This window comes from Leptinotarsa decemlineata, unplaced genomic scaffold (genome assembly GCF_025532065.1).
Source record: "Leptinotarsa decemlineata unplaced genomic scaffold, Ldec_3_MD MMD2_tig00026294_RagTag_RagTag, whole genome shotgun sequence".
NCBI lineage: Eukaryota > Metazoa > Arthropoda > Insecta > Coleoptera > Chrysomelidae > Leptinotarsa > Leptinotarsa decemlineata.
Genome location: NW_027412674.1, coordinates 4,460,648 through 4,477,889, shown reverse-complemented (window position 1 = coordinate 4,477,889; position 17,242 = coordinate 4,460,648).

The window sequence follows — 17,242 nt, the reverse complement described above, 5'->3', positions numbered from 1 at the left end:
TAGAACCTGTAGACCTCTTTTTACTCGTATTAATGAACATTTAAAAAAATCTGACAAATCTGCTTTTGGCCACCACGTGAAATTTCACAATCATAACTTTAGTCCCAATAGAAATTCCAAAATATTACATAAAATAGATAATAAAAATTTCCTCAGACTTGACTTGTTTGGAGAGTTGGAGAATTCCAAAGAACTTTCCAATAATGATCATTGTTTGAATACTCAAGTAAACTCAAACAGAGATTTCCTTCCCCTTCATAAAAAGATTTTGAAATTCAATAGTCTGATTATTTTGTAGATCTGTAGAAGATAACAAGCCTAAATTAAATATAAATTGTCCTTCCAAGAATGAAATATTCAAACAAAATTAGTTTTCACGATATTTCAATTATCTTCGCATAATACAGAATATATCCAAAAATATAAATTTTCCAATGGTTCAAACCCCACACTGATCGATCGATTTTCACTTGCTATCGTCCAACTCGTCTTAGGAATCACACGTTGAAAGGTAAGACCTCGTTAGTCCTTAACTCGCACAAGTTTCGGCTTCTGAGGGTTGTCGTTCGTATCGGTGCGACTGCTGGTTAACGGAAAAACAGATTTTAAACAGATTTTTTTTTAAACAGATATTGAAAAATTCATTTGTCACATGTCACTGTTTAAATGGCTAGTTAGCGGCGTCCTCAAGGGGCATAGTGGACAGAAATATCTCAGTGACTTTATTACAGTGCTACTTGCTTGATACGACTATGTTGCTTTTTGTGATGTATCGGCACGTTTGGTTTCTTGAAATTCTTTTACTCTCAGACAATACCGAATAGACTATAGTGGAATAGGTAGCAAGTGGCTTTATTCAGGCGTGTTATTGTCCCCGGTATTATAGTTGAGTGACGCAGACGACCCCACTAGTTACCACCAGAGTACCACCATTTCTCGGTTCCCAGACATCGTGCCAAAGAAGTGTTAAGTTACATACGGCGACAAATTGGAACGCTTGTGTTGTGATGTCTTCTCTCATCTAGATAATTCTGAATGAAATAGACATTATTATATTATAATAACCTTATATTATAATGAATAATAAGGAAATTTGAAATTCTTCACGGAAGTTGTACCAAAGAGAATAATACACATTTTTCTCAGAATAGAGGAGCCATTCTGGGAAAAAAATTACGCTTACGCTACTTACTGAATGTTTTTTGCCTCTTCTGAAGATGCTTTTGGAGTGTTCGAATGATATAGTTTTGGTTGCGGAAAAATAGAACTATGAACCCGAATAAACACGAAAAATAATTGATTTCCTATTGTTGGGCCAAATTTCTGATGAGTCGTTTCTTAGGAAATATATTTCAGGGGAGAGTAATTGCAATCAGTACTTTGCATTGGATGTTTTCGTAATTTATTCGTAACAGAAATGAATCTGTGCTTCAAGAAAGTCAATCCCAACCAAATACAAAGACCCTCTTTTTATATCATCACGAAAGAAGTTTGTTGTAGATGATGCCATAAACAGCAGGAGTGCAGTTACGGCCATATCTAAAGCGAATTCCTCTTTTCACGTTCAGTCGTGTCTATTTATTCCCACTATATCTATCGTCACTACTACATAAGAATTAATATTATATTAGTCGCTAGTATAAAATCAATTTCATCAACAATGAATGCATTACCACTCCATAAAATAAGCTGAGACAAAAAACTCAGTATAATAATTCAATATATCTGAAGCTCTTCTGTTTCATTTTATACAGCCATTCGAAATAAATCATACGACAGCACTTTTCCACTCGGAGAAAGCAACCTCGCTGAATTTTCTCACAGCTCTGCCTATGTGTTTAATTCTGAATCTGCCACCTTAATGGCACACTGTCGTCCATTGTGTTGTTTGCCGTTCCACTAGGAATGTATAGTAGACCCACGCCCACCATTGAATTTAACAATATGACTTCCTTGGGTTTTTCCTTAGCAGCTGGAAATTCTAGATGGGACGTGAATTGCTTGAAACGACTGAATAAGAAGCTGTTTATATACAAAATGTTTTCCATAATAGTGTACTTGAAAGGCTTTATTTAATGGTGCTTTTCTGGGAAAATTCGTGTTCTTTATGATAGTACATAATGTTGTTTGATGAATGTGTCTACAGAATAAAGAGCAGACTTTGCGGGTATTAGTGTAATGAAAAGTATTCACAACTGGTATCAATAATTGTGAAGTTATGCACTTTTTTACGATATCAAAAAACTGTTATATTGTCAATTATGAATCAATTTACGTATAATGACATAAACAGATACAACGTACAATGGATTCAACAAAGCGTAGAAACTGAAAAATATATCGTGTGTATATTTATTTTGAGTTTCAGGTGCAAGTAATTGAAACTGCTCCTGAAATTACAGTAATTTTGGACAATTTTTATTATAGAAAAGAAAAATTATCTTATCTCACCAAAAATATTAATGTATTCATCAGTTTCTGTTTTGTCCACTTCGAAGTAGTCACCTTCAGATATAATACACTTGTGTTAGCGTTTTTTCCCGTCTTCGATGTAGTCCTGATATGCACTTTATAGTATGTCCTTGACCTCTCTCAGCAATTGAATTGTTATCTTCTCATTCGTCGCAAAACGCCATTCTATCATGTGTCTCTTCAATTTTGGGAACAGAAAAAAGTCGCGGGGGGTTAAATCTGCTAAATTAAGTGGCCGCCGTATGAATATAGTGTTTTCTTTGGCCAGAAATTACGAACAAGCAAAGTCATGAATTGTTTTTCCACAATACCGGATGTTTACTACGTATCGCTTGATACCAGCAGCGCACAACTTCAAGATAATACTTCTTGTTGAACGTACGACAATGTGGCAAGCTCTCGCACTACGCCACGGTAATAAAAAAAACAGTGGGCAAACCCTGATATTTGATCGAACTTGGCGTGCATTTTTGGTCTTGGCACTCCCGGCTCTTTCATTGGAATGATTGGACTTTGGTTTCCATGTCATAACCATATACCCATGATTCGTCACTAGTCACACAAGCGTTGTCATTGACATTCTCTTGATGTCAGAACGGAAATTTTTCTGACACAAAATAATTTGATAAGTTCTCGCCAACACGGATTTAGAAAAAAATTCAAAATCGAAACGGCATCAACTGATATGATCCAATGTACAGGGTGACCCACCACATTCGTCTCGGTATTTCTACGGGAAATGAAGAGAGTTAGGGGAAAACTTTTAGCACAGTTATATGTGGGTCCATTAGGAGCATATTCCAAAATTATTTAGAAAGTTACATACCAAAGTTATATTTTTTCTTATGGAATACCCTATATTTTTTAATATTTTTAGATACTGCAGACAAAATAAAGGTGAGTTACTGTTACTGTTTTTTCCTATACTTAAAACTATACGTTTCTGAGAAATTTTGAGAAATTTAAAAATGTAGAGTACAATTTAAAAATTGTTTTCACCCTGTAATGTGTAAAGAGCTGCTCATGATCAAATGTACTGCTCAGCTCAAATGTTGAAGTTAACAATGCAATATTATTCCGAGTGGAAAAAAAAATTGCCTCAAAATTTGGACAAATAACTTCTTAAAGTTGAATGGAGCACCCCGTATTTGGTGGCATAATTTTACGCAGAAGGAGATTTCCTTCAAAACTATATCAGGGTTCCGTATACCTATAGCTTCAGGGTTTTACACAAAAGGCGTTTTTATATTTTACTCATAAGTAATTTTTTCATCTTAAAAATGGAACACCCTGTATTATTATGCTAAGCAAAAAAGTATTATTGAAGTCATTTTATCAAAAAATCAGGAATGTTGAATAGTTTATTATTTCAATAAATGCTCAAAATGGTTATTCTCGATGCATAGGCGAACTCTTTTTTGAAATGAGTGCTGAACTCTGGATAACATATTATGCGATACTGAACGAAATGCTCTTCCTATTCGTACTTTCATATCCTGAGGTGTCGTTGGCGGTGTATCGTGAACAATACTTTTGATATATCCCCATAAAAATAGTTGGGACTTGTAAAAGCCGGAGACCTGGCTGGCCAGTTCTGTGGACCCCCTCGTCCTATTTATCTATTTGGATATTGTTGATCTAACTCGTTACTAACACGTCTATCAAAGTGTGCAGGAGCACCATCTAGCTGCATCCACATCCGTTGACGAATATTGAGAGGTATACTTTCCAACAGCATATACAAATTATCCCTAATAAATCCGAGAAACGTGACGCCGTTTAAATGTCCACAAAAAAAAGTAAGGACCTACTACTTGCGTTCCAATTTTTCCACCCCACACATTAACAGACCATCTGTGCTGGTGATCAAGGTTTCTAAAAATATTAGGGTTTTCGTCCCTGTAGTAGTGGAAGTTGGTTCTGTTAACTAATCCGTTGTTATGGAAAGTTAACTCATCGAAAAAAAGCGATTAATCAAAAAAAAATTCTTCATCACCAAACTTTTCTAAAACTCATAAACAAAAATTCAGTCGTCGATCATAATCTTCTTCAGAAAGCTGTTGATGTAGTTGAATGCGATACGGGTGGAATTTGTAATTTTTAATTATTCTTTGGATACTATGTCTGCTTATTCCAGTTGTTTCACATATTTTTCGTTGACTTGTGTGAGGGTGTTCAACTAGAAATAACATCACTAAATATTTATTTTCCTCATTTCCAGTAGGTAACCAGTTTTTGCCGTTCTTGCATATTATAAGATACACTGCCTGTTCTTCGGAAAAACTGCAACAACTTTTCCAATGAACGTTTGTTAGGATGAAACCTGTTATGATACCTATGGGCATATACTCTTGACGCTAATAAACATTTTTCTTCACTCTCTCCCATTATCAAAAACATATCAATTCGTTCTTCCTGAGAATGAGTTCTCATTTTACAATATTTCAAAATGACAATAATTTTAAACTAGTTAAAACAATCATAATGGTTTGATTAACAAGTTCTGTCACTGTCAAATACTTTTTGTTTCACAATAATAATTAACGTAATCTACGCTGGAGCCTACTATTATTGAAAAAATAGTAGAATAGGTATTTTATAGTATATAGTGGAATAAATACCGTATTTATTCCACTATGAACTCTAATATATTTGCTAAGAAACAAGGGAATTTAACATATTTCGCCTCAATAATTAAGACAAATGTATCTTCTTATTTTGTAGAATGCTTTTAAATATTTTAGAAATGGCAATAAATTTTAGTTTTTACATTTGTATGCATTTTACCTTAGATACACCTCATTTAAAAAAAATTAAACTTGTGCTTCTAGCGAATCTACGTATTCTTCAATAAAAAGGTGTTTAAAACGCTTTTTAGGCTTTTCATTACAATACAGCGTGTTTCATTTTAAAGATGAAAAAATTACTCATAAGTAAAATATAAAAACGCCTTTTGTGTAAAAAGCAGAAGAGATAGGTATAGGAAACCCTATTATAGTTTTGAAGAGAATCTACTTCTGCGTCAAATTACGCCATCAAATATGGGGTGTCCCATTCAACTTCAAGAAGTTATTTAATTAAATGTGTGTCCAAATTTCGAGGCAATTTTTTTCGCCACTAGGAATGATATTTCATTAAAAATTTCATGTGGTAGTCAACTTCAATCTTTGAGCTGAGTATATTCAATCGCGAGCAGCTCGTTACACGTTACAGGGTGAAAACAATTTTTAAATTATGGTCTGTATTTTTAAATCTCTCGAAATTTCTCAGAAATGGTCAGTTTTAAGTAAGGAATATATAACAGTAACTCACCTTTATTTTGTCTATAGTATCTAAAAATATGAAAAAATATAGGGTGTTCCGTAAGAAAAAATATAACTTTGGTATGTAACTTTTTTGGGAGTCACCCTGTATATTTCTGAATGATTTTGGAATATGCTCATGGACCTAAAAATAACCGTGCTGAAAGTTTTTCCCTAACTCTCTTCATTTTTCGTAGAAATAACGAGGCGAATGTGGTGGGCCACCCTGTATTTTTGATGGCATAGAATGTATATTTTCTTTGATATCATTATATTCATATGTTTAATATGATTACAATTCATTTTAATTACCTAATGAAAATCCTGAATTATTCCAAAGGGATGCACAAAACAAGCGCCTCGAGTGCTTAGGAGAACCCTTGGGATAATAAAGGATAACTGTTATAATAATGTATGTTCATCTGAGTATTTTGTTATATCGAATTGAAAATGAAATTGAATTGAATTGAAAATTGAATATTATGCTTATTTTAGCTAGGTATCGTTGTTTTTTTTAAATTCTTTTTAAAACAAATAAAAAATTTTCGTTTTTTGTACTTTTTTCAAATATTTCAACTTCATTTTGAAGGAAAACCTTACGATATGAAAAAAACCAATGCCATAAAGATAAGTTAACAAAATCAAAACAACTTTTCAGAAAGTTTGTTTTGCAGACCTGTGTTACGGATACTGAAGAATGTGGAAATTTTGATACTGGTGTGAATGATTTATGAGAAACCCAAGTACAGTTGTACGATGTAAAAGCGTTTGGCTCGTGCGTGTGTTTATCTCCGCCACGACATTCAGAAACACGTCAAAGATTGACAGATTAGTATTTTGCGTTGTATAACTTTATAATTAGTAATAAATTCCGTTATATTTTTAATACGTCAATATACTGGTTCACTGAGTCTACATTTAGGTGTAAATATATTCTTTTTTTCATAATTTATTTAAAAAAAATCTAGGGAATCTATCCCTATCATAAAGAATAGTTACCCTGATTTTTCGAAGCATAGGTTCCCTCATCTCATAGGTTCCCTCATAGGGGCATCTATTCCTCAATACACTGTCATTTATGATTACAGTCAGCTTTCGATGAAATGAAAAAGAAAACCATTGCAATAAACGAAATCTCCTTACAATTTGGGATTCCATCGAGGACATTGCGAAGACGATATGCTGCTAGAAATACAACAAAGTCGACTTTGGGTATGTATCAAAGATCATGTACTACAGGACATTACAAACTTTCAATTAACTAATTGTTGAATATTACTCGAGTTTTATCCCAACACCAAACCGATATTTTGAACACCTCGACACGTGTTTCGATCACTTGGAGATCTAAGGACTAACCTGTAGTTTAGTCTTCCTCTTGAAGATGATCACTTGGTGATCCAAACACGTAAAGAGGTGATCCATTAGATCCATTATCGTAAGCATTTTTTAGAAAAACATTCTGTTTAGGATTTTGGCAACGAGAAAAGGCTAGTAAAGCATATAGACAAATCGACAAGCCATACGTATGTTAGCTTATCAATTTGCTGAAAAGTTGGAAAACAATTTCGACCACGAAAATTAAATGGCTGGAGGTGCATGGTTCAGAAGTTTTATTGAACGAAATCCGGAGCTGTCTATCAGACAAGCTGAAGGTTTATCCCTGGCTAGAGATAAAGGTCTTAGTGGAGAAGAAGTCAATAACTTCTATGATCTTTTAATCAAAGTTCTGACCCAAAATGAGCTGTTGGACAAACCAGAAAGGATATACAATTTGGATGAATACGGAATCAAATTAAATAATAAACCCGGAAAAGTCGTAGCGAAAAAAGGTGCAAACGCTTTAAAAAATTTATTATGATTATTAATGTGATATTAAAATTATGTTTCAATGATAACAATTAAAACACATACAATTTTTGATTTTATAATTTTTATAATTATGACTCATGTTTTTTAGATACAATTGTTATTTCAGGAGTGAAACTACCTAACATTTGGTTTGGGTTTTCGTTCACCTACACGCTATCCTGCACTACAGGCATCATTCCTTCTCACTATTTTTATGGTGTAGCAACTATCCATACAGGTATGTAGGCATCTATCCTCAAAAAAAAATGTTCCACGAGAAGCTAATTTTTGCAAAATCTGTATTTGATAGAGTGAAAAATAATAATAATAATTCAACATAAAGAATTGAGCTAGCTACATTATCGAAATTATTTGTATTGAATTATTATTTTTCAGATTATGTGCACGGAAAAAAAAGATTTGTTTCTTCAAAGAAATTTATTTAGTCTAATTTATTTCACCATTTTGATTAAATATCATTCATTTCAAACGACGTGTGTATTGTATCGATTAGATGATAATTTTGCGGAGACAAAATGAAATTCTCATTTTAATTTCTCTAATATTTCAATTCAAGAGGTCTTGTACTTAGTCAAATTAATTGTATTTTCACTTCAACAATTATATATCAATACAATCATATCAATTATCGCGGAGCCACCTAAATATGCTTGAAGTTTTTCAAAAAAAATTTCTCAGGATGATGGCACATGAAGATTCTAGATATTCAAGTAACTTACTCTATTCCGAAACAAGTATACTCGATATAAGGCAACTGTATTTCCAACAAATTTGTATCAGACATCACCTGCAGGGAATAAATGCAAGTTTTCCACTTCACACTCACTGCACTCGACAAAAAAACAAGTACATCGTCCCGCGAAAGAATAAGGCAATAGAACAGAAAGGTTGCCATTATCTAGCTCCTAAAGTTTATAGCTTCATTCCAGAATCTATAAAAATTTCAAAACCGCTGGAAAAATTCAAAACAGGAAAAAAATTCATACAGTTTTTGAAGTTTCACTATACTAAGCTCTCACAATTCCATCTTATTCAACTACTACTATACCTACACAAATTAGAGAATTGATTTATATCCCCCTACATTTAATTTGCTAAGGCTATGATTTTGTGCGTAAGTATGTGAACATGTTTATGCGTATTTAGGTATATGAATGTGTATATGTGTCTACGGTACAAAAGAGTGGTCCTTTATCACATACCTCCTCGTAATTGTATTTAATATGTGGAAAATTAATGATATTCACTTATACCAAATTGTTTTTATGTATTATTCATTAATATTAATATTCGTCTTTTTATATAACCTATTTCTTAAAATTTGCATTTTATTGCGTTATATGTATGTATGTCATTATATTGCACTTGTTTTTTATTTTTCAACCACACACAGGGTTTTAAACCCTCAGTGGATTTTAAACTTATTCGTCGCTAATTTTAAGATGTAAACCCTATTTTGTATGCAACAGGTACAGATGATGAATAAATATTATATTATTATTATATTATATATATATATATATATATATATATATATATATATATATATATATATATATATATATATATATATATATATATATATATATATGATATCATATGATATCTTTAAGGGACCGCCCATTAAAAAAATATAAGCAAACTAAAACCATTGTAGCATGGGATAGCTATAAAGAACTCAGGAACTATACGACATCTGCTATTCTTCGGGAGGAAAAAGCGTATCTTCAATTTGACGAACATACTGTACAGAAGTTTTTAAATAAAATCAGAAGCAACGCTGTAGGTTCGGACAGCATCTCACTTCGAATGATTCGTTTGGTGGAAACACATCTCTTGGAATACATCACCTTTATACTGAATTCATGTATTATTTCCTTCCCCTTGGAAACATGCACTTGTGATTCCTTTGGCTAAGTGTAACTCTCCGACACATTACTCAGATCTTAGGCCCATTAGTATTTTACCCTCCCTATCTAAAACGCTTGAGCTGATTCTCAAAGATCAGATGATTGAATTCATCACTTCTTACAATATCATAACTAGCGTTCAGTCTGGGTTTCGTTCTCAACATAGCACGATTTTCGCACTCCTCTCCATAACGGATGATATTTTCAAAGCAACCGATAAAAATTATGTTACATGTCTAGTTTTATTGGACTTTAGTAAATCTTTTGATACCTTAGACCGCAGTCTTTTATGTAATAAACTTAGTCACTTTGGTTTGGATAAATGTGCCGTAGATCTTATTGAAAGCTTTCTGGAACACCGAACTCAGTGTATCAGCCTTGATCACTTAAAATCTGCAGTTCTGAACGCCAAATTTGGAGTTCCACAAGGTTCCATTCTTGGACCTCTCTTATTTAACATCTATATCTCAGATTTCTACAAATCTATCAAATTTTGCAATATCCATCACTACGCTGATGACACTCAAATTTACTTATCTTTTCCGAGAGGCAACCTGGAAGCACAAGAACTGACAAATAGAGATCTCAATTCACTGTATAACGTCTCGTTCGCACATAACTTGAAATTGAATGCTAAAAAATCATCATATATGTTATTTGGACCCAAATCTAAAAGGAGCCTTATTTCCAACCTCATCAAGATCCACAGAAATGATGTTGCCTTGCCTTTCACTTCTGAATGCAAAAACTTGGGTTTGTGGATTGACTCCAATTTGAGATTTTCTAAACATATCAGTCATCTTTGTAAATCGTCTTATAACATTCTTAGACAAATTTTTCCCAATAGAGACATTCTTTCTACACAACTCAAACTTAAGCTTTGCGAAAATTTAATTTTCTCTAAATTATCTTATTGCGATTGCATATATGGACCTGCACTTACTCAATACGACTCTCTTCGCCTCCAAAGAATTCAAAACTCTTGTTTGAGATTTTCCTTCGGTATACGTAAATTTGATCACATCAGTAGTAGGTTTGATGACTCCGGATGGTTGAGACTTGAAAAACTACGCACTCTATACATCCTCACAAATACACATAGATTACTATTAACAAATAAACCTGATTATTTATATAATAGACTTGTTAGTTTTTCCCAGACTAACAACTATTGTTAGTCTGGGAAATGGATCTGTCTTGGTCATTCCCAAACACAACTCGGCACTTTTTACTCGAAGTTTCTCCTATATTTCCGCTAAGCTGTATAATAAGTTGCCCAGTGACTTCAGACTTTACACGATAATGACATTTAAAAAACGCTTGAAACTTCTGCTTAAATCCTGGTAATTGGTGCTATGTATGTCGATTTTTGCAAAACCCTTATTATTATTTATTTCAATCAAGCTTTTATTATTGTGTTTATTGTTGTATTGGGTGATTTATCTTCTATTCTATACTTGTTATTATTATAGTTTTTATTGTATATTTTTGTAAGGTTGATTTGAAAAACAGCTTATGCTGATAATCCGCCTGTTCATCTAATTTATTTTTGATGAATAAAGTCGATTTATTATTATTATTATTATTATTTAACTAATTTTGGAAATGATTTCAAGCCTATGGATAATTTCATTTCAATATTTTTATTATTTGTTGGTTTGAAAAATTAAATAATTCCATTGAAAAAAATGGTATAGTTGAAATACTTCTAAGGAATAGAGTACCGGTCGGCACCATTTGCGTTTGCGCAAGAACCGTAAACTAATCACGAATGGAACAAGAATTAAAATGTGTTTTATGTTTTGCAAGGAAATGACGGAGAGGTTCACAGTTTCTTTTTGATTATACGTGGTTTGACGTTTTTCAGTGTTTTCACAGGTATGTTGATATTTATATACTTTCTTTCATTCCATATTTTGAAATAACTATAAATAGCATGTATTGGATAAATGGACATCGTTTTTTTCAAGCACGTGCCCATACATTTTCTCGACAGCTATCCTCTATAAAAGTGGGTTGAATTTACAATGACTGAAGAAAAGCTTCGATGTTTTCAATTCTGTTTTTAAGAAAGTAGAAGTCGAGTGAAATGATTATCATTTTCCTATTATCAAAAAATAAGGATACCTCCATTTGTTGAATTGGATTTGTACAAAAAAAATATTTTTATATTTCTATGAGACAATATCCAAGCTAGTTAGTAGCAATTGATTCAATAGTACCTATTATTGTGAAAATGTAGACAATCACTAATCTGTTCTCTTTCATTTCAGAACATTACTTCAGTGAAAGGTTTACAAATCGACTCTATTTTTTTTTTTGGAGATATCACCAATAATTATCATAATAATTAATAAAATATGTTAATGTATTAGATTAGGATTACCCATTTGTGAAGAATTTACATTTTTATTTAAATATTTGTAGAAGTCTATTATAATTTATTAATTGTTTGAATAAATTTGTAACAAGAATTTCTCGATTTTTATTTATATTTCGCTCATTCTCATGTTGAAAAATTTTCCATGGCATTTCCATGACATAATCCAGTTGAGAAAATGATACAAATTGTATTTCATGTATTAAGAAATTGGGTTGTTGAACAAACTATAATATATTCTCACAATTATTCAATAACTTGATCTATTTCGATTGGAGATTCATGTAAATTCAATATTTCTGATTCTGCTGAAAAGTACTTTTTTCCATACTAAAACTACGTAATACTTTTTATTTACAAACTTCATGTACTAATCGAATCAGCATCAGCAGGAGATGACAACAATCGATGGTCTAATGATTTTTTTTATAGGAAAATATTTGATGGTAAAAATCATATTGAAGTTTTAGATAAAAAAAAGTAATTTTCAGTATAACCGATCTGAAGCTTCATTACTAACAACGAGATGTAGGTACTCAAAGTAGTATATTTGAATCCAATAACCAAATTCAAAGAATAGGAAAGGATTTTGATTTCTAACTTCATTTCATTTGTTTCATCATTATTCATACTCATTTTGAACTTTCCAAATGCTTTACTCCATCAGCAACATACTCACAATGAGTTATAAACATTGTTCGTTCAACTACTATTCATTATTTGTTCAACAAAATCATTACTCCAGTGGAAATTTTCCCATTTTCAGAACAAGCAAAGTTCTCCATCATCCTGCAGATATGTTATGTTTCTTCAACATAACTTCTACTCAAATAGAAAATACATTCAATTATTTCAATTAGTTTCACTATTTCACCCATTTTAAAATTTTGTTTGTTTAATATAATATCCGAATTACTCTAAATCATTCTCGCTATCAATTAGACAAAATATAACTTGAATTCAATTCTTCTTCAAATTGAAATAACTAATCGATGTGATTGTTTCAATCGGAGATTTGTTTGATACAATGAACATATGCTTGAAGAAATAGTTAGGAGTCAAGAATTATTTTCAACAAAATATTTCGTCGTGCGTATATGACACTTTCATTTCTTTGAATGAAGTGAATTTTTTTTTCTGTGATGGTTATTTCAAAAAGTGGGGCATCTATCCCAGTTTTACCCTACTTGTGATGAACTGTTTGGAACCTTCGGTATAGTAATGATTTATCCAATCAATTTATCTTTCTCTGAAGGTATTTTTCGTTCTCGGCTCAAGCAACCAATGGTCGTCCCAGTCTATAAAAAAAGCGATAAGCATGTAATGTCGAACTACAGAGGTATTGCTTTACTATCTCCATTTTCGAAAATATTTGAAAAATCATATCAAAACAGACTTTTGTCCTTTTTAAATAAATACAATATCGTATCTGACAACCAATATGGGTTTCAAGTGGGCTTGTCAACCCAGGATGCCATCCTTTCTCTACATAATCATGTATTATCAAACTTCGACAACGGTGAAAAATCACTTAGTGTTCTTTTCGACTTAACACGAGCGTTTGATACCATACATCATGGTCTTCTTCTTGATAAACTGTTTGACATGGGCGTCCGTGGTCCAAGTCTGAAATGGATTGAAACCTATTCAACTGGTCGTACACAGATTGTTAAAGTTAGGCTTCAGACTGGGTCATTTTGCTCTGAATCTCGAAACGTTGTTACAGGTGTGCCCCAAGGCAGTGTTTAGGGGCCTACACTATTCATTTTATTTGTTAATGACCTTTCAAAAATTAATCATCCACAGTGCTCTATACAATTTGCTGATGACACATTTTTTACTGTCAGTGGTTCGGAATGTGAAACATTGTCAGTAAGAGCAAATGATGCTATATCCAACATGCAAAATTATTGTTCTAAGAATGGCTTGATTCTAAATGATCTTAAAACCAACACCATTCTCTTTACAATTCAGGAAACTGATTGTAGTGTATTGGTTAGGTCTGAGATTAAAAGTATTGAACAGGTAAACTATAAAAAATTTTTAGTAGTTTTTATTGATTCCCAACTCAATTGGAATCATCATGTTGATTTCATACTGAAGAAATTAGCGACAAATTGTTTCTTTATATGGAATCTGCGTAATTTTGTGTCTATTGAAATTCTTAAAAGTTACTATTATGCATATGTTTACTCTGCCCTCAATTACTGTATTATTTGTTTTAGCAACTGCAATAGAATCAGTGACTTATTAATTTTCCAGAAAAAGATTATTAGAAAAATTTGTTTTAAAAAACCACTCGATTCCTGTAAACCACTATTTGCAAAGTTGAATATATTAACTGTTACTTGCATGTATATTTTTAATTGCGTAATCTACTTTAAATCAAATTGCTCCAAGTTTCAGAACAGAGATGATACATGTCTTCTTTCGGGCTTCACCCTGAGAAAAAACTATAACATTTCAATTCCTAGTCATAAGTTAGCCAAGGTGACTAATGGACCTCATATCATGTCAATAAAACTGTACAACAAGCTCCCAATATCCATTAAAAACATAACTAGTGTAAAGCTCTTTAAACAAAAAGTTCGGAAACTATTATGTGAAAAGGTATTTTATTCGCTTGATGAATTTTTTCAATCAGATTTGGAATTTAAAATTTTAATTTTTGTATCCTTTTTATGGTCTAAATGTTATATAATATGTCATATAATTATGTTGTTTTATGATTGTGACCTCATTGTAATTGTACTGAGTTATGTGACTTTTTCCATGCCTTCCCTAGGTCTACGGAAATGAAGATTTTTTGATTTGATTTGATTCGAATATTACTGGAGTTTTTTCCCAACACCAAACCGTTATTTCAACACCTCGTCTCGTGTTTCGATTTTCCTCTTGAAGATGATCACTTGGTGGTCATTTCTATAATGGCATGCTTGGCTTAAGTATATATTTCAAAAAAAAATCTCTACTTTTACGAAAAACAACTATTTTGTGTCAAAAAAAATGCTCAGTTCAAAGAAGAGCGTTTGTTTGAAGGTGGTTGACAATGTTTCGTGGTGTATTTCATCAGTTCAGACTTCCATTGTTTAATATGATATAAATTGATTTGAAATCCCTGAAAGAATCTGTGGAAAAATTTAAAAGATTAGCTGAAAAAACAATTTAATTAAGCAAAAACCTGAAATTACAATGAAATAATATACAAGCAACAACCAAAAAAAAAACAAAAAAGTTGAACTATCAACACGAGCAGCAAAATAAAAAATTATCAACAAGAAATTCACTTTAATTTTCGAAGAAATTACTTTTCTCAATTTGACAACTTCATTTTGTGTGTAGCCCGATCATTTCAAGGCATATTTCTGAACTATTGTTCTAACTTTCCATGAATTTTCCACTTTATGTGGAATAAATTTCATAATTATTTCGAATACTGAAACGCGGAGAATTTCGTCAAGATGAACAAAAGTTGGCACTGAATAGAAATGTATTTTCTACTTCTAGTCTCACCCTCATTGACTTTCTTGTAAAGTTTGTCAGCCGTACCCCAATGCCATTCAAAGTTTAATTTTCTTTCCGGCATATGCCATAATCTTGTATTTATAAACACTACTCCAGACGAACTCAACTTTTATTAACTTCCAAATTTCAATAAAGCAAACTTCACGAAATACAACTCCGAACAGAAATTCGAGAGAATTTGTTGAAACCAAGCGATCATCAGTGGCGTTACTGGAGTTATAGACGCATTCAAGCATATTATTCTCCGGAACGAGGTCTTATAATAATATATTGATGAAAATATTTTCAGATATTTCGAAAATTGAGAGCTGAAAGGCTATCCGAAGTCGAAGTACGGATTAAAGAAAAAAACTGATATGATTTTCAGTGCTCTTCAATTGAAGTAATAATTTTGACGGGATATTCGCCTCTTTCACTTCATGAAAAAGCCAAAATCAATAATAAAGTAAACAGGTGAGGATTTTTCCAGCAGGAGATTCACAAACACAAGACGTGACAAACTGTACGGAATCATTCACTCCAGAGCGGTCAGCAGTATTGATTCAGCTATTGTTTTGCTCACGAAGAGTATTCAACAAGAACCCCAAGAATTTGGAACAATCCTCTTGTTGTCCTAACGAGTATCTAGTGGACTTCAAAGACTCCATGAAATCGGTTGGAGGGAAAAATGATACATTCTAACGAAACTGCAGCTGCATGAACAGGTGTTTGAGTTTGGTGAATAAGTAGAAAACATTATCGTTGTCGTTAATCATTGAAACTCCGTTCTTGAAATTCTTCGTCATGAACAACACTTGTGAAATGCTATTCAAGTAGCATGTGTTTCCTCAATTATCTAATCCAATTTTCTTCTCAAGATTTTCAGGACAACCCTCTACTGTTTCGTAAGGAAGAACATTTCTCACAGAATCTGCATAAGAACCATTTTTCAAGCTGCAATCGATCCTTTCAAGTGACGAAGGGTTTCGAAGAAGGATCGATTCTGCTTTTGATTTATTAAGCTCCTAATATGAAAGGAAACCAGAACCACGAAGACTACAACTTATATTTATGGGTCAAGAATGACCTAAGTCCATTGACCGCACTGAAAAAGAAGAAGGTGGATCAATCACTCATTCAATCAATTACCGTGTTAGGAATCACACGTTAAAAGGTGAGACCTCGTTAATGCTTAGCTCGCACAAGTTTTGACATCTGAGAGCTGTCGTTCGTAGGTGTACGACAGCTGGTTAATAGAAAAACAGATTTTAAACAGATTGTAAACTTGCGAATAAACCTTGATAGGAGACTGATGAATATCCACAAATCTCTCGAAGAGATTTTAGTTCCGTACTGAAATTAGGGCAATGCAGGATCTCATCAAAATTATGTGAAGGAGGAATAGTTCCAAGGACCGAAGGAGCAGTGAATAGCGGTACTAATTCTTTCTATCAAAAAAGAGGTAGAACGGTGATCTTTCATTGCTTGGCCTATTCTCCTTCCGAGTTCATGAACGAATCACAGAGACTCCGGGCCGAAAACACCAAAAGTTTCAACCGCTACTGGATGGAACAGATAGTTGTTACCAAGATTTTGGTATTTTTTCGTTTCAATTTATCGCCGGACAATGCTGCGGTTCCAGCTGAATTCGAACTTTCGGCTAGATGGGAAGCCGCTACCATGTCAATGCAAGTGAGGTCCCATAATACAGCCGTATTTTCATGGTATGAGAAACATACCTATCTATGTTAAAAAATTGCAACCTACATTATATTACATAACTTAAATTTGAAATACTTAAG